General features: G+C 45.4%; 1 pseudogene; it reads right to left on the minus strand.

The window, feature by feature from the left end:
- Window positions 1–1,715: 1,715 nt before the first annotated feature.
- Window positions 1,716–19,124, minus strand: part of LOC121586873 — a 30,537-nt pseudogene continuing 13,128 nt past the window's right edge.

Genomic DNA, 19,124 nt, shown 5'->3' on the forward strand with positions numbered 1-19,124 from the left:
CACCACACCACACACACACCTCCTCCTCCTTTCACCCTCCATTCTCTGAGAATTAATTCAGCACCTTGGCATTGACCACTGCCCCTTCCATTACTCATTACTTGCCTGCTGACATCCGCCTAAAAATAGTGCCCCTCACCCTTTAGGCAGCACTATGGGAACTGGGTCTTGACTTAGTGGATCAAGAGGGGCACACACTAAAGCTTGACTATGACTATAACATTTCTATTGAATGTTTTATGACTGTCTTTTAGATATGATTGGGATTTGAATGTGTGAATCTCTCTCTCTATATGACACACGCTGTCTTTCTCTGGTTTCGCTGGTAGGCTACACCATTGACAGAGCAATGGAGGCTGGCGGGAGGAGCTATAGGAGGACGGGCTCATTGAAATGGCCGGAATGGAATAAATGGAACGGTATCAAACGCATTAAAACCACGTTTTACTCCGTTCCATCAATCCCATTCCAACCATTACAATGAGCCCGTCTTCCTATAGCTCCTCCCACCAGCCTCCACTGACTGAGAGCGAGGTCTGAGAGAGTGAACATGTGTGGGGAAATGTGATCTGTGGTTTGACACCTCTGTGTTGCAGGGCTGCCCTCTGCTGGGCCGGATGAATACAGCTGTTCAATAGATTGTATAGTGACTATTCTAATCTAAGCAACTGCGTCAGTCGGCTAGATGTTATCCCAGTGAGATAAGATTTATACGGTTAGATCATGTGCTCATAAAAAAACGAGCCATCTAGTTGATACTCTATAGGGACACGTAACATTCTATCAATATTCACTGATCCAACTACACAGGGGAGGTTAAGTCAAAAAGAAAACCATTAGGTCGTTGTTTCAAGACAAGAATCAGGCCATACCCGAGAAACCAAACTAAATGTGAGTCAAAGATAGAGAAGAGATTCTCAAAACTTTACAGAGGCATTACAGTGACTTCTCAACACACCAGTAGTGTAGGGGAGGCACCTCTGTGTTTGAGGTAATAAGTCAAACATACTTCTCCCTAGCCAAGTCCATTAGTGTCTAGCAATAAGTCATAGACATTACTCAGTCTCACCACAGTGCATTAGCAGTTATAAGTCATATTAGTCAAATGAGAGTCACACGTGATGATCGGTACTGCATGCATTTGCTTTGGGGAGCGGAGGGACATAAATCGTGCTGGTATTAGAGTCCAGCTGCTTTGCAAGGAAAACGAATGGCAAACAGCAAATGGCGAGTGTTCATCAACATTGTCAGCCCCCCTCTCACCACCAGAATGTGGGAGCAGTGGGGGGCTGATGGGGTAAGGGCATGGGAGGCATGGACACCCACTGGGTTTTGGGAAAAGACAGCTGAGCTAAGTCACTGTACCCCCCTAAAAGATAGTCTATCTCTCTCAAAACCATCTCCAGATCTGGTTTTCTGGTGGTTGTGTGGCATTGTATTTTGTTGCTCAGGCTCAGTTTGTCAACAGCGTGTCTACATAAGTTGGCCCTGGACTTTGAGGGCCAGCTTAAAAGGGGGAAATATTTCCTAACTGTTATACTCGGTGAAACATCATGCTCTTTGTTCGATTTCCGTCTGTCTGTTTCTGATAAATTACGGACATTGAGAGAATCAATGAGCACATTCAACCTAAAAATAATTCCAAATCTCATCCATCTGGATTGTGGCGAGACAATAGACAAAGACAGACATAAACAAACCATGGAAAACTAAACCACAGACAACAATTTTCTCTTTAATAAGACTGATACTCCCACTGTCCCTTCAACACACAACAAAATATATTTATAGCATATACACACACCAGCATTTCATTTTCAAACACATTAGAATCTGTGGAATCTCAATGGAGGTGGCAACATATCATGCTTCTTGCTCAGGTTTAGAAAAAAACAAAACTGCATATTGATTTTTTAAATGGTGGGATGGGATGCCATTGTGTACATTCTGTTTCAACACTGATTAAACTGAACGGATCACTGATTTGACCCAAGGCTTACCAATCCTGAATCTGGAATACCCATGTGTTTTTTGTTCAACTGATGCCTTGTTAATTTTTATATCCAGTTCAGAGTACAATCAATCATAATTGAGGAGCGGAACAGTTCAAACAGAAAACCTGTCGACACAGCACTCCTTGGAGACAGCTGACGCTGTGCTCCAACAACGTAATTTTTACATTGTCAAAATGTTGTCAAACGTCTTCTTTAGTATTTTGGAGACATTCTATTTGCAGCGAAGCGCCATTTACATAACATTTACAAGTATGTTTACAGAGACCATATCATTATGTTTTCAATACATATTAGTTACTGGGCAAACCTTGAAAGGGGGCTTCCTTTCATAAATTCATACACAATTTATTCCACAGACCCCTCCCTCCTTTAGTCCAATGCTCAATATTTCATTTACATTATTCACATAAAAATGTACCCAGTCCTTACATTTCTCTTCAACTTAAATAAACTAAACATTAGAAACAAAAAAGCCAACTCACTTCTCTTTCAACTCACTTCTCTTTTCATAATAATAACAACAATTACTCATTAGTGTCAAATGTGTATTTTTCCCCCTCAGGGCTGCTGAAATCTACCATGGATGATACTGTTATGGTAGAATTGATGCCGTGATATCTTCTACCATCTACAAATGGTAACACTGATGCACCCTGTCGGGTGGTGATGACGTCATATCCTGTTTTGTATTTTGCTTGTGTCTTTTTTTGCGGAATGCAGAGTTGTTGCTTCTTCTTCTTCTTCATCGGCCCTTTTCCCAGGGAAAGTTTATGTTTTTTGGGGCCTAGAAAGCAATCTGTGATTGGTTTGGCACAGGTCATAGGGGATGTGCCCCTTCGGGAAGAGGGTGGCTCTCTACCCATACGAGCGGAGGCTGGGTTTGGGAAGGTGGGGGGGGGGCCCAAGAATCGCCTTTGTGAGTGGCACACACCTCACAGGACCTCTGGAGAGATAATAGACGGAGAGGACAAGATGAGGGTCAGTTTCAACACAGTGATACACCACACAACAACAAGGGAAAACACCAGAGATCCAAAATGGTGTCCATTTTGAGCCGTTCTGAATGCGCCATCTGAATGGTGAGCCAAAATGGTCGCCAATTTGAGTATTTGTAAATGTGTAAGGAAGACCCACCCTCACTGACCCTGCTAATGACAAGGCTTATAAACCCTTGACCTGGCAATAATACTACATTTTAAAAGGTCCTGAGCGCATGTCACGCAGGGAATGAACCCATAAGGCTTTATAGGGAAATGAAGAGGCTAATCAAACCAAGCAGCAGATGCTCCAGGCAGAATCCTGACTCCTTTTAATGAATGACAGACCATCAACGACCATTCAGTCGCCCATCATGTGAGTGAGCTAGCGCTACGAGTGTGATCAACACAGTGTGATTGATGCTAACAGTAGCAATAGATTGACGGAGGCACCTGTCAGGCAGCTAAACGGTCCACCACACTAGCTCATGAGTATCGCCATTTGAATTAGCTCCGGTGGTATGTTTAGAAATAAATGTCCCCGAATCCCAATCTATGGAATTACATCGTAACATTCAATCAGTGTCGATACATTAAACCCCCCCAGTCACAAACCCCCAGCCCCCCGGCCATAAACCCCTCCAAGTCATCATGGTAAAAGAGTGCAGGGTATGCAAACAGGGCAGATTAGAAATGTGATGTTAACTTGTGAAAGACTGAGACTGTGACTTGAAGTGTGAGTGGCAGAGTGAATTTACTCTGATTAAAGTGGTTAATTTTGACGGAGCTCGTGTGGCTGCAGCTCTGCAGCTGGGTGACCCTCTTCTGTTTGCTTTGGATATAATTTATGACCTGCTGGCAGGCAGGCAGGCAGGTGGGGACTAAGCCCTAGGTGGAGGGTGGAGGGGCGAAGGGCAGTAATGCTGACCACGCCGTGGGGAGGGGGGTGAGGGTGAGGGGGGTACATAACTGGGCCGGGGTCCTGTTTCCATCCCTGGCAGCTAGCTAGCTCCCCAACACTCAGGGAATTCGACACTGGGCGTTGAGCCTAGCGACCGGAGCTCCGGGAGCGAAAGCAGTCAGTATTAAGATACCCCACCGCCCCTCCGTGTCCCTTTAGGCCCTCTGGGGGCTGGAGGATTCCCCATGTCACCCTTTACCCTAGGGACACTCACGTATGCACAAGTGACGACTTGCATCTGAGACGGCACTAAACCGACCGGCTCAGTTGGATGGCTCTTCGTTGCAAAGGCCAACACTACGAACCCATGGCGCCGCTTTATGGCATGTTGTGAACCCTGGCCCTAATGTGAAAAGTCAACCGCCAGAGTAGAACGCGAGACCATTATTACTGCTGTAATTGAACCCCAGCTTAATCTACAGTTAAGAACACTGTAAAAAAAAACTCTTTGTGGGTTAAGGACACTGAGATAAGATTCCTTGCTTGAATCCCTAGAAATATTGGCACAACTGGTATAATATTATTAGGTTATGTTGTCATTTGGGGGCGGTTTCCAAGACACAGATGATTCAAAGACACAGATTAAGCCTAGTCTTAGACTGAAAAGCATGTTTAAAATTGAGATTTTCAATGGAGATTCTCTATTCAAATGCATTTTAGTCCAAGACTAAGCATAATCTGTGTCCGGGAAACCGGCCCTTTGAGTTCCCTCTCTCTCTCTCTCTGTCTATGTACCTGCGACATGCTGAGGCTTCATGGGGCCCACTTTTTTCAGGAAGGGCTCCTCACTTTCAAAGGCCAGGATTGGCTCAGTGGGCATGTCACTCTCTGATTTCTCCCGCCCCACATTGGTGCTGTTGCCGTGATTGGCTAGCTGGATGATCTCTTCAAAGTGTGCGGTGTCCCCCTTGCTAGACAGGCCATTCTCGTGTCTGGCAGGCTGAACACCGTTGACCACATGGACCATGGAGCTGTGGGAGGGAGATGGTTATGGTGAGATGGAGAGTGAAACATGGTTAAACACAAAAGGGCTACGGTCCCAAGTGGTTCAGTTGCAGATTTTCCCCTCGGGCCTGTTCAGTAGGATGTAACATTATACTGTAGATATAACGTAGATAGAAATGTCTACAAATGTGTAGAACAGAAATGATTGTCAGATAGATTGAAATATAATAAATAGAGCTGACACGATTCTATCTGCAACATTCAAAACGTTTCACATCACTGAATACAACCCTGGTCTCCCCTCAGAGGCTAACTGAAGTCCTCAAACCTTATATTACACTATCTCTCACAAACAAAAAACATGTTTAAATAGCTAAATAAACAATATCTCTACTTTTCTACTGTAGGCCTATGTCTTGAGGCTCTCTCTGTTTTCTCTTGTGGGGTCGAAACTACACAAATCAGCATAAGTCTTGATTAGAATGCATCCAATCCTGCTGGTTTCTGGTTTGCTTGTTTTCTAATAACAATAGTGCATGGCTTGCTATTTTACATTTCTAACAGATGATATTTCGGACAAGAGGAAATGGTTCTTGAACCTTACCTGTCTCTCACATCACTATGGGCGTTCTCTGTATTCTTGTTGACCTCTGGGCTTGGCTGGTAGTCAGCAGAGGCTGCGGAAAACAAATCAAATCCACTGTAAAACACACACACATACAAATGTGCAAGCACACACACACACACACACTCACTCAGACAGACACACACACTCAGACAGACACACTCAGACACACACGCACACTCAGACACGCACACTCAGACACGCACGACACGCACACTCAGACACACACACCGCACGCACACTCAGACACACACGACACACACACTCAGACACGCACGCACGCACACTCAGACACGCACGCACGCACACTCAGACACCAACACGCACACACACTCAGACACGCACCACCGACACGCAAGCACAGACAGAACTCAATATGCAGGATGGATCCAACCAGTGTTGGATTCATGATTACATCCTGGGGCTTTCATTGTTTAGCACTCCCTATACTCAGACCTACTGTGGCTGTGGCTGTGTGTGTGTGTGTGTGTGTGTGTGTGTGTGTGTGTGTGTGTGTGTGTGTCAGTGCGTCCGTATTTGAGCATGTGTGTGTGTGCGCGCACGTGTGTGTGTTTGTTTGAGTATGTCCAAAGGCCTGATTGGAGGGGAGCAACGCCTCCCAACTTGCCTGGACTCCCAACCACATCAGTGCCTCCAATAATGGTTTCCACCACGGCGGAATCCTGGCCACATGTACTCAAATCCCCTATCCCCATTTCCTACTCATCTGCAAATGTTTTGTGTGTGTGTGTGTGTGTGTGTGTGTGTACGTGTGCGCGTGTCTCTGGCCAAATGGGGATGGAGTTGTTCTAGTAGGAGTAATATTTGTGTGTCTTTGTCATGTGAACACTGTATTTATTGTGTCTTATGTACATCTGGCTGCACAGTGAATGTCCCTGCGGCCACGATAAAGGTTGAATAAAACAGAATTTAATTGATGGGCTAAATATCGTGACTGGTCCATTTACAGTCACTAAGCCAACCCAGCAATGCAATGCATTGCCATAAGATATTCCCAGAAGCTGAAAAGCCGTTGGGCTGTGATTTTCAGAATATTATTAAATACTCTTCATATGAAAAGGGAACACAACCCAGATGGCGATGGAACACAGACAAACATGTTAAATATCAGGAGGGAGGACAGGGACTGTTCATGGACCCCTTTTATCCTCTTATCCATTTTATTCGTAACTACAGCACTTTATTAGCAGCACTACATATTTAATTCTAATTAGATAATTTTGCTGCATATTTACATTGACTGTTTTTGACTGTGTATGTTTCTATGTATGTTTATATTGTTTGAGAGCTCTTACGAAACGTGTATTTTAGTAGCTACAAATGGCTTAGATTAACTTGACAAAGTACTGAAGCTAAACAGAGGGGGGAAAAGTAGAAGTACAGTCCCTGCCTTCTAAATCAACAAGATTCATATTATATAGGAAGTGGAAGGGAATAGATCAGTGAGCTACTTCTTTTACTCCTATATCAGGCCTAAACGTAAGCAACACACAGTCAGCTAAATCCTACATTGAGTAATGGGTATGTAACTTGGAATTTGGCCTAAATCATACATTGAAGTCATTGGGGATTTGCATTTTTTTTGGGGGGTGAACAGATTTCAAAGTTAACATTAAGACTGATACAGCCATCCAATCAAAGAAGCCAAATTATCAGACTGGGCACACACTAGTTGAATCAACGTTGAACCAACGTGGAATAGACATTGAAATGACGTCTGTGCCCAGTGGGATTTAATTAGTTTATTAAACCAGTCAGTATCTAGAGCTGAACTTCTCCATTAATGTGGCAGTGAAACATAGGCTGGAAAAGGACCTGGGACACAGCACACTGATGTTAGAATCCGTTCCCCCTGGATATCATTGATGAATTAATCTAAATTAATACATTTTCCTTTCAGGATTAATTGAGATTAATTGTTTGACTCCGAGTCCAAACATCAATATCCTGAACACAAGAGCGATATAATGAACAAAGATGGACGCCGTTTACGCTGCTTTTCATTTTCTGCTTACCTTTGCTGCTCTCGGCCTCTTTGCCATTGACTTGGGAGGGAGGTGGGGATTTGGTGTCTTTCTATAGAGAGATAGATTATCACGTGTTACATGTATTTTTAAATTGAGTGAAGTGCATTGCCATTGTGCCTTCGCAACAAACGTACCTTTTCCCCTCCGTCTGTCTTGCGTGTCCTCTTCATGATCTGCTCGAGACGCTAAGGAAGAGAGCACAAAGACGACAATGGTCAGAGAGAGGGAAAACACTGAGAATGTTAATAAGATGGCGGATGCAGATTATGTGCTCAGTCCCCATGGGTTGAATCACAGAGTAATACAGTAACTGTGCAGTAACTTAATCTCAATGGACTCCTTGTTGGCACCGAACAGCTAAAACAACACCCAACTCCTACCTGGTCCAAGATAGCCATGATGCTGCATCTGGCATCTGTAAAACATACAGATGCAGGGCAGCTTTGATGTTGAGTTGTGATACATGCTATTGTTAGGTGATCCGTGTGTGTGTGTGTGTCACAGGAGTGTCACAGGAGGTTGGTGGCACCTTAATTGTGGAGGACGGGCTTGTGGTAATGGCTGAAGCAGAATTGGTGGAATGGATTCAAATACATTAAACACATGGTTTCCATGTGTTTGATTCCATTCCATGTGTTCCGTTCCATAACTTATTATAAGCCGTCCTCCCCTAAGCAGCCTCCACTGAAGTGTGTGCGTGTCGGTGTGCGTCCTTGTGTTCATGTGGATGTGCACTCCATGCATTCATGTGTGTGTGAACGAGCGTTCGTCCTTGCGTTTCTGTGTGTGTGTGCGTGATCCACAGAATACACTCAGTCAGGTATGTAAGAGCAGCTGTGGAGCAGTGTTTAGAGGCGTGTGACTAAGCACGGGTTTGGGTAGAGGACATGCTGTTCTTGTGCAGAAATACCACTAGAGCCTGGCTCAACACACAACGTGGAGCTGCTTTGGCCAGCTGAGCTGCATGGGCTGGCAGCCTCAGATAAGAGGGAAAAAAGAGGGAGATAAAAGAGAGAGAGAGAGAGAGAGAGAGAGAGAGAGGGGGGAGAGAGGGAAAGAAAGCGAGGGTGAGAGGGAGAGAGAGAAAAACAGACAGAAAGAGAGAGGGGTAGAGAAATAGAGAGAAAATAAAGAGAGAATGGGAGAGAGTGGGATGAAGGTGGAGGCCAAGAGACAGACAGAAAGAAAAAGAGAGGGTGTGAAAGAAAGAGCAAGAGTGAGAGAGAGAGCAGACTTAGCAGGCTGCAGCATGGTATCACTGTGGGTGGTACACAAGGTGCGGGCAGAACACATAACCCTGGACTGCACACTGAACTGGCCCAGTTAGGACTCACTCTCCACCATTACTGTTTATATATAGCCTGAGATCTTATACCTAGTATATAGTCTTCCCGCTCACACACAGAGACTGTAAGCCCTATTCAATCAAAATAAGTAACCAGGCTAAGCCAAAAACCTCATTCTTATGGCGGCAAGAATGTGAGAGTTGATATTATATTCAACAAATCCATGTCTAAAGAGAGAAACAAAAATAAACTTAATTATAAGCTAAACAAAACAAAACTTAATTATAAGCTAAATCAAGCATGCTACCAAGAAGAATGATGTTGCTACAAGAACAATGTTATTTTTGACTGATCCCACAATAATAACAGTTTTGATTGAATAAGGCCCTGTGTGTGCTTACTGTAATGTATACTAAACATTCCACTTTATACCTTTGGAATATGTACAGGCAGTACAGAAGAAATACAGTAGTCCGGGTGCCAGTCTGTTTGGCATGACAATTCCAATAGAGTACAAACAGTCTGTTTGTGCTGTCTTGCCAACTCCTTTGGCATGAAAATGGCTGGAATTAGATAGGAGTTGGCTATACAGAACACACAGATATGGGTACCAGGGTAGAGAGGACACTGGTGGGGTATATTAACGTAGAGTAGAATGAATGAATGGATCTTTTCTTACCTTCTTCCTCTCCAGTCTCTCCTGCTCCTCCTTCTGGAAGTGTTTCTCTCTGTCAAGACGCTGTTTCTCGGCCTCCTCCTTGGCCTTAGCCTCAGCCTCCTCTCTCTGGAAAGCATACAGATTACAATGTGGTATGCTCTTCCCTTACAGAAAAAAATAACAATAATTTCACGTGTGTTTTTGGAACAATTCACATGTGGTCACATGTTTTCACATGTGTAGTTTCATGTTGTCACATGTTATCACATTAACTTCACAGAAGATGATGACATGAAAACATGTTGACATGAAAACGCGTTTTTGGAACACTTCACATGGGATCATGTGAAATTCATGTGGAATCCGTAAGGGTTACCATAGAGATACATTATATTACTGACCAAGACGGCCGCCCTTTTAGCCACATTGCTGGGATGCCAATGTCCATTCTAGTGTTCTATTTAATTGTATGGATTTTACAAGGCTAATAACATGCTACTACCACCAATAGTGTTGTTATATATGTGTTATCTGAGGGAGATAGTGACTGTATAAAACTACAGGAAATACTATCTTTTTGTAGTAGTAGAAGTGAACATTTTCAACATTGTGAGAATTTTGTCATGGTATTGAACCTGTCATTGAACACAATAACCTTTCTAGGCTACTGTATTTTTTAAATACATCATTATTAATTACTGCCTCTACGAATGACACTTCACTGACGGCGCACTAAAGGGTATCATAGGGTTGCCAGCCAGAGAAAACAACCACTTAGACAGGGACAAAATCCACACAAACCCAGGGGCAGCTCCTATCTCCTATCACACAGTCTGTTGACACTGCAAACAAACACTTCTGTGAATCACAGTGTTTTCCGGCTCACTGACTGACATATGTTCCTGCTAGTCGGGATCACTGACCTCGACTGCTCCCGAGCAACGGCGGTAGAACCATGGTAAACACAGGAAGTCGACGGTGAGTCAATAAGACTCAGGCCTTTTGTGCTGCGCTCCGAAAAGTGAAAGGGGCCATTCAATGTGCCATTAATGTCAATGTCTGCAGCCATTGGGAAAATATTGACCAATGCTAACGACAAATCACATAGGTTGAAAGTGATTTGAACAAATATACAAAACAAGTTTAGTTATGAGATATGCCGTACCAAATGAGGTCAGGTAGATGACAAACTTGGCTAATGTAGTGATATGGGACAGAGAGGGTGTTCAATACAGATAAGGTTACAGAAGGCTCTCTGTCACAAAGCAGGTGGACAATAAGAAAAGCGGACGGACAGACGAACCCACACAGCCCTGTGTTCGTAGACTAGCGCCCTCTGTCCGCTGGCAGTTGGCGGTGCTTGTTTACCTGTTTCTGTAGGCGCTCATTCTCCTCCTGCTCTGCCCTGGCTCTCTCCTGCGCCTCCTTCTCCTCATCCACACGCTGGGCCTCGTCTCTCAGGCGCTGCTCCTCGGCCATGAGGCGCGCCTCCTCCTCCCGCAGCTTGCTCTCCTCCGCCTCCCGCAGCTTACGCTCCTCTCGCAGGACCCTGAGCATAGGACGACAAGCATTCAGCAATCCTACCTATAATGTATCGACAGGGGCTCTCTATCCAACCAGTATACCAATCAAAACATAGGCTTATTTACAAATGTAAACATCTAGATTTAGAATACATCAGTGTACTCTATCTTAAAGAGTGCATCTTTTGTCTTTGTACTACATTGGCAATTGCTGTGTCAGGAAAATAAAAAGTGAAACACAATCAGGAAATTAAACTATTTTAAAAGGAAATTGTTGCCTGCTGGTGAAATGGAGAGGAACAGAGAGCAACAGGAGACCATTGCCCAGCCTGACAGCTGTCATGATATAAATACCCAGTGGTCACATAGTAACTGTGGTCAACATGGCACAATAGGCTGACACGGGCTCGTCCACGGGAAATCCTTTTTAGCTCATAAACCTGAGCGGAGGGGGGCAACTTAAGCCGTTACACAAATGTCAACAGCTCCACACCTCTGGGGGTAACACGAGCACCACACATACTGTATCATAGACAGTACTGAGTGGTCTAATTCAGCCATGCATATGATACGGTGGAGAACTGTACTGTACTCCATATGTTGACGCTTTACACTTGAAATTATTCAAATTGTGATGTGCTGCCATGGTTACTTCCACTTTGTCTCTTTGAAGCTGGTAAGAGATCGATTGTCTTTACAGTAGATAGGATAATGGATATAAGGTGGTTGCAAAATTCCAGAAACTCTGGAATCCTCCAACAAGGATTTCTGGAAAACCTGGAAATATTGGGGAAATTTCAGGCATTTTGCAACCCGACTGGATGCTGCTCTGGCTCTCTCCAGTGTGGGTTTATGTACTGTAAATGAGGATAATATGATTCTCACTTCTCTCTCTCCTCCTGCTCGCGTTTCTCCTGCTCCTCCCTCTCCCTCTGCTCGCGGGCTTGCCTCCTCTTCTCGGCCAGGATCCGGGCGGCCTCCTCTGGGTTGTTGGTGCCCGCCATAGGCTTGGCTGACGGGGAGGCAGATGGGGCTGGGGATGATGCAGGGGCACTGGGGGTTGATTGGGCGGAAGGAGGGACCTCAGAGGGAGTGGCGGCGGCCGCTGTGATTGGTGTTCTCAGCGAAGGGGGCGTGGCCGGAGCGGAGGATACCACGATTGAAGGAACGGGGGAGCCTGGAGAGAGAATTGAGCAGGAAAAGAGGAGAGGAATGGGAAAATACAATAAGAAGAGTTATTGCATGTGGTGAGACACTGTGGCTCTCTGAAGAGATACTTGGAGTGAACTCCATAAGTAAATAGTCCCACTAAACTATTTTCTAAAGACAAATCACTGTTCACACTATCTTCTTCTTTAAGCTGAAACATTGATAAAACATTTATCAAGCATTTTTCAGTAATTAGCACCCCCTCTGCTGTTCCTCACTGTGTGTGAAGGAGAGAAAGAAAGAGAAGCTGTGTAACTCACTTAGCAAGCTAGCTTTGTCGGCGTGCCTAATTAACTACGATGGTAATCATCCTCTGGCTGTGCCGGAGTTACGGTGCACTGACACGCACGCACGTACGCACGCATTCACTTAAGTCCAGTTTGAGTTTCAAGTTCATTCTTCTCAGCCATGGGAACTACTGAGCCAAACCACAAATAACTAAATAGGTAAAGTATGAGTCAGCCGTGGCAGGGCATAGACCTACAGAAAACAGACCCATTAAAATCCAACTTGTGTCAGGGGAAAATCTAAAGGTACAGAATTGTATGGGTATGTAGTGTTCTCATGGCTTTTGTGCCAAGTGCATAAAATATACCTTATTCTAAAGTTTCTAGGGTGAGTGAGTAAGTCCATATTGTTCAAACCATAACTTTAATTTGAAACAGTCTGTGGGCAGGAAGTCCACCAGTGATGGTTGATGTTTCCTTATAGCTTTGAGAAACTAGACTGAAGACAGGCCTTGCTTTCACAGAGCTTAATTTCATTATGTAAATATACAGTGAAGGAAAAAAATATTTGATCCCCTGCTAATTTTGTATGTTTGCCCACTGACAAAGAAATGATCAGTCTATAATTTTAATGGTAGGTTTATTTGAACAGTGAGAGACAGAATAACAACAAAAACATCCAGAAAAACGCATGTCAAAAATGTTATAAATTGATTTGCATTTTAATGAGGGAAATAAGTATTTGACCCCCTCTCAATCAGAAAGATTTCTGGCTCCCAGGTGTCTTTTATACAGGTAACGAGCTGAGATTTGGAGCACACTCTTAAAGGGAGTGCTCCAAATCTCAGTTTGTTACCTGTATAAAAGACACCTGTCCACAGAAGTAATCAATCAATCAGATTCCAAACTCTCCACTATGGCCAAGACCAAAGAGCTCTCCAAGGATGTCAGGGACAAGATTGTAGACCTACACAGGGCTGGAATGGGCTACAAGACCATCGCCAAGCAGCTTGGTGAGAAGGTGACAACAGTTGGTGCGATTATTCGCAAATGGAAGGAACACAAAATAACTGACAATCTCCCTCGGCCTGGGGCTCCATGCAAGATCTCACCTCGTGGAGTTGCAATGATCCTGAGAACGGTGAGGAATCAGCCCAGAACTACACGGGAGGATCTTGTCAATGATCTCAAGGCAGCTGGGACCATAGTCACCAAGAAAACAATTGGTAACACACTACGCCGTGAAGGACTGAAATCCTGCAGCGCCCGCAAGGTCCCCCTGCTCAAGAAAGCACATATACAGGGCCGTCTGAAGTTTGCCAATGAACATCTGAATGATTCAGAGGAGAACTGGGTGAAAGTGTTGTGGTCAGATGAGACCAAAATGGAGCTCTTTGGCATCAACTCAACTCGCCGTGTTTGGAGGAGGAGGAATGCTGCCTATGACCCCAAGAACACCATCCCCACCATCAAACATGGAGGTGGAAACATTATGCTTTAGGGGTGTTTTTCTGCTAAGGGGACAGGACAACTTCACCGCATCAAAGGGACGATGGACGGGGCCATGTACCGTCAAATCTTGGGTGAGAACCTCCTTCCCTCAGCCAGGGCATTGAAAATGGGTCGTGGATGGGTATTCCAGCATGACAATGACCCAAAACACACGGCCAAGGCAACAAAGGAGTGGCTCAAGAAGAAGCACATTAAGGTCCTGGAGTGGCCTAGCCAGTCTCCAGATCTTAATCCCATATAAAATCTGTGGAGGGAGCTGAAGGTTCGAGTTGCCAAACGTCAGCCTTGAAACCTTAATGACTTGGAGAAGATCTGCAAAGAGGAGTGGAACAAAATCCCTCCTGAGATGTGTGAAAACTTGGTGGCCAACTACAAGAAACGTCTGACGTCTGTGATTGCCAACAAGGGTTTTGCCACCAAGTACTAAGTCATGTTTTGCAGAGGGTCAAATACTTATTTCCCTCATTAAAATGCAAATCAATTTATAACATTTTTGACATGCGTTTTCAGGATTTTTTTGTTGTTATTCTGTCTCTCACTGTTCAAATAAACCTACCATTAAAATTATAGACTGATCATGTCTTTGTCAGTGGGCAAACGACAAAATCAGCAGGGGATCAAATACTTTTTTCCCTCACTGTAACTGGCTTAAAATGTGATATAATACAGGAACTACACTGGGGCATTGCAAAAGCAGTGGGTTGTTGACCTGCTACACTGGAAGCTTAACTTATGGCCAACGCGAGCAGAGCGTGAACCACTTTATCAAGTGTTCCGGGCATGAGCTACTTAGAAATCTTGAAAATAGAACCAGATCGTAATTTTACACTGAGCAGCGCAAGCCTGTCGCGAACTGCACTGCTTACGCCCATGTTTCATTGAAAGTAAAAGGAGTGTCTCACACTCGGCAAAAGTTACACGTCTAGTGTTACAATTGAACTCATTCCAACAACGTAAACAATACACCCCAATTAAAGTGAATGCGGTTACACTGATCAACCCCTTTAAAATTGTCCTGCACTGTTGTGATCCCTGTAAGAGGAGTACACTGTACTAACACATAACCCTCCACCTGGGGGTACTAACTAGCTACTGCATACTCACTCTTGCCTTTGGGCTCCTCGGGTGTGGCTGACCTACGGCCGCGGGTCTCCCTGGCCCTCTCCAGGGCACGGGGAGGAGGTGCGCCCGTGGTCCACCCGGGCCGGGGTCCTAGCCCCCTGGGCCGGGCCTTGGGCGTGGAGGGGCTAGCCCGGGCTGAAGAGGGAGGTTTGGGGGAGGCAGCAGGGCTGGGAGAGGAGGAGGAAGGTCTTGCTCTAGGAGTAGTGGCAGGTGAGGCAGCCCGCTGTCTGGATAAGGGACTAGGACTGGAGAGAGGGAGGGGGGGGGGAGAGTGAGAGTTATTATGAATAACATGAATACATTTATCTTACAAATCATTAGAAATTATTAGAAATTTGTAAATAATAATAAGTAAATAAAAGTTAAGTAAAGTTTAGTCGAACATTTAGTCATATCCAGTCCTAGGGATGAAAAAAATAGTCCATCTCTATACACAATAAAGCAAGGAGAAAGTCTCACCACTAATTCCTCCATTGAAGTAATACTATTGAACTGTTTCAGTTACGTATGTGCCTCCCTAACCTCAAGTCTCAGACAGCAGTCAATAAACATTACCTCACCATGTCAGCAGGGTCCGACACAACATAACACGTGTAACATTGTGTGGTCTGTGACAGAGCATTATGGGATGGTTTCTCAGCAGTAGACAGTGTAATAGTCGCAGCTCGGAGGAGAAAGTTCCATTATACCAGAGTGGTGTGTGTGTACTTCTCTTCTTCCTTAAGGCCTCCGGCATTCTCAGCTCTCTCTCTCTCTCTCCCTAGACCTTTTTGTTAAGTCAGAGCACTCGTTTTTTTTCCCCACTCATTTTTTTCTCTCTCTCTTCCCTCCATCTGTCAGTGACCCCAGCCATTTCCATGTCCCGCGGCCGGCTATGCTAAACGCACTGGATAAATATCCTTAGGCTCAGGGGCCTCATGCTTTTAAGTCTTAGCCTCCGCTCACATAAATACAAAGACACGCTGGTTTTACCATCTGCACTCACAACCATGGTATCTTTGTCTCTTACTGTATCCTGAACCTTAGGAAACACTCTAAGCTCTAAGTTTCAGCATCATGTCTTTTACTCTATTCACACTATAATGTCGACCCAATCTATACTGTGCTGGCTTGTATATTTACTTTGCACATTGTCCTTTCCAGCAAATTTTCAACAACTATGGTGGATGTGTAACCAGGCCAATACAGTACAGCTGGGCTTGGTTCGGCTCACTAGTGTGTAAAGGGTGTTCAATGTGCAGATACAGTAGATCCGTGTGAGAGCAGGTTACCTGGGGTCCGGTCTGTGCTTCATACTGGGTAAGGACTGTCTCTTCCTCAGCACCTTCTCTCTGCTCAGAGCGCTCTTCTCCTTCTCGTTCTCCCGTTCCTTGTCCTTCTTCTCTTTCTTTCTCTTCTCTATCTGCAGAGACACAAACCATCAGGATGAAATGATAAAAACAAAAAATGATACGGTACATTCTAGCTTATTCAAAGTGCCAAACAGTATTGTATTGAATTTCAACTGTAAGGGATGGTAGTCGTCTGGTTGAGCAGCAGCGCTCCAGATTTCGGACCACGCAGGCCTCCAGGCGACAGGGGTCGAGTCCTGTCTGTGCCCTTCACTGTCTATGACCCTCTTCCATTTGTATCTCCCTCTCTATCCACTCACCTCTCTATCCTGTCAATGTCATTGAAAAATACAAGAAGAAAAAAAAAAAGGGATTGGTTGACGTACCGGCGTGGAGTCGCGTCGGCGCTGGGTGATGTCGGGCGTGCTGGACGTCACCCTCCAGCAGTCGGAGCTGCGGTGGTGAGGCCGGTGGGCACACAGCGTCAGCGGGCTGGCCGAGGCTGAACGGGGCATAGGGGGCGACTCTGGAGGGACGGGAAGGAGAGGCACATAGAGAGCAGGCGAGAGATCGAGATAAATAAATACGACACCCTAAAAACACAAGCAGAGCACAAGCAACAAAGGTATTCATTACAACACATCACTTCCTTACACTCCATGAGTATTTCTCAAATCTCTCCTCGGTGCCCCTGAAACGTTTCAGAATTGTGTTGTAGACAGAATGATTGTACACTGCTCAAAAAAATTAAAGGGAACACTTAAACAACACAACGTAACTCCAAGTCAATCACACTTCTGTGAAATCAAACTGTCCACTTAGGAAGCAACACTGATTGACAATAAATGTCACATGCTGTTGTGCAAATGGAATAGACAACAGGTGGAAATTATAGGCAATTAGCAAGACACCCCCCAATAAAGGACTGGTTTTGCAGGTAGTGACCACAGACCACTTCTCAGTTCCTATGCTTCCTGGCTGATGTTTTGGTCACTTTTGAATGCTGGCGGTGCTTTCACTCTAGTGGTAGCATGAGACGGAGTCTACAACCCACACAAGTGGCTCAGGTAGTGCAGCTCATCCAGGATGGCACATCAATGCGAGCTGTGGCAAGAAGGTTTGCTGTGTCTGTCAGCGTAGTGTCCAGAGCATGGAGCGCTACCAGGAGACAGGCCAGTACATCAGGAGACGTGGAGGAGGCCGTAGGAGGGCAACAACCCAGCAGCAGGACTGCTACCTCCACCTTTGTGCAAGGAGTAGCAGGAGGAGCACTGCCAGAGCCCTGCAAAATGACCTCCAGCAGGCCACAAATGTGCATGTGTCTGCTCAAACGGTCAGAAACAGACTCCATGAGGGTGGTACGAGGGCCCGACGTCCACAGGTGGGGGGTTGTGCTTACAGCTCAACACCGTGCAGGACGTTTGGCATTTTCCAGAGAACACCAAGATTGGCAAATTCGCCACTGGTGCCCTGTGCTCTTCACAGATGAAAGCAGGTTCACACTGAGCACATGTGACAGAGTCTGGAGACGCCGTGGAGAACGTCCTGCAACATCCTCCAGCATGACCGGTTTGGCAGTGGGTCAGTCATGGTGTGGGGTGGCATTTCTTTGGGGAGCCGCACAGCCCTCCATGTGCTCGCCAGAGGTAGCCTGACTGCCATTAGGTACCGAGATGAGATCCTCAGACCTCTTGTGAGACCATATGCTGGTGCGGTTGGCCCTGGGTTCCTCCTAATGCAAGACAATGCTAGACCTCATGGCTGGAGTGTGTCAGCAGTTCTTGCAAGAGGAAGGCATTGATGCTATGGACTGGCCCGCCCGTTCTCCAGACCTGAATCCAATTGAGCACAACTGGGACATCATGTCTCGCTCCATCCACCAACGCCACGTTGCACCACAGACTGTCCAGGAGTTGGCGGAAGCTTTAGTCCAGGTCTGGGAGGAGATCCCTCAGGAGACCATCCGCCACCTCATCAGGAGCATGCCCAGGCGTTGTAGGGAGGTCATACAGGCACGTGGAGGCCACACACACTACTGAGCCTCATTTTGACGTTTTTAAGGACATTACATCAAAGTTGGATCAGCCTGTAGTGTGGTTTTCCACTTTAATTTTGAGGGTGACTCCAAATCCAGACCTCCATGGGTTGATAAATTTGATTTCCATTGATCATTTTTGTGTGATTCTGTTGTCAGCACATTCAACTATGTAAAGAAAAAAGTATTTAATAAGATTATTTCATTCATTCAGATCTAGGATGTGTTATTTTAGTGTTCCCTTAATTTTTTTGAGCAGTGTAGTTCATAAGCTCATTCAAGGGCTTGATGATTAGTTGACTCAGATGTGCTAGCTCTGACTGGAACAAATTATCTAATACATGGAACTGCTGGGGGCCAAGAGGAGAGGATGGGGAAATGCTGTTCTAAATGACAAACGACCCCACTAATAGCAGGTCTCATCTATCCCAGTGTGAGTGTGATGTCTACTTAGGGTCTTTACCGTTGCTGAGCACGCTGGCGGCGCTGCGGCTACGGGCCAGGAAGGGACAGGGTGGGCGTCATCAGTCGGTCCACAATGCTGCTCTCCCAGGGGCTCAGCTGGAGGCTACGGGCTGCGGGAGGGGACAAACATTAATAATATTATCACATATATTCAAAATCCTATGGTGGCCCAAGGGGCAAACCAG

This window comes from Coregonus clupeaformis, unplaced genomic scaffold (assembly GCF_020615455.1).
Source record: "Coregonus clupeaformis isolate EN_2021a unplaced genomic scaffold, ASM2061545v1 scaf0152, whole genome shotgun sequence".
In the NCBI taxonomy this organism is placed as follows: Eukaryota; Metazoa; Chordata; class Actinopteri; order Salmoniformes; family Salmonidae; genus Coregonus; species Coregonus clupeaformis.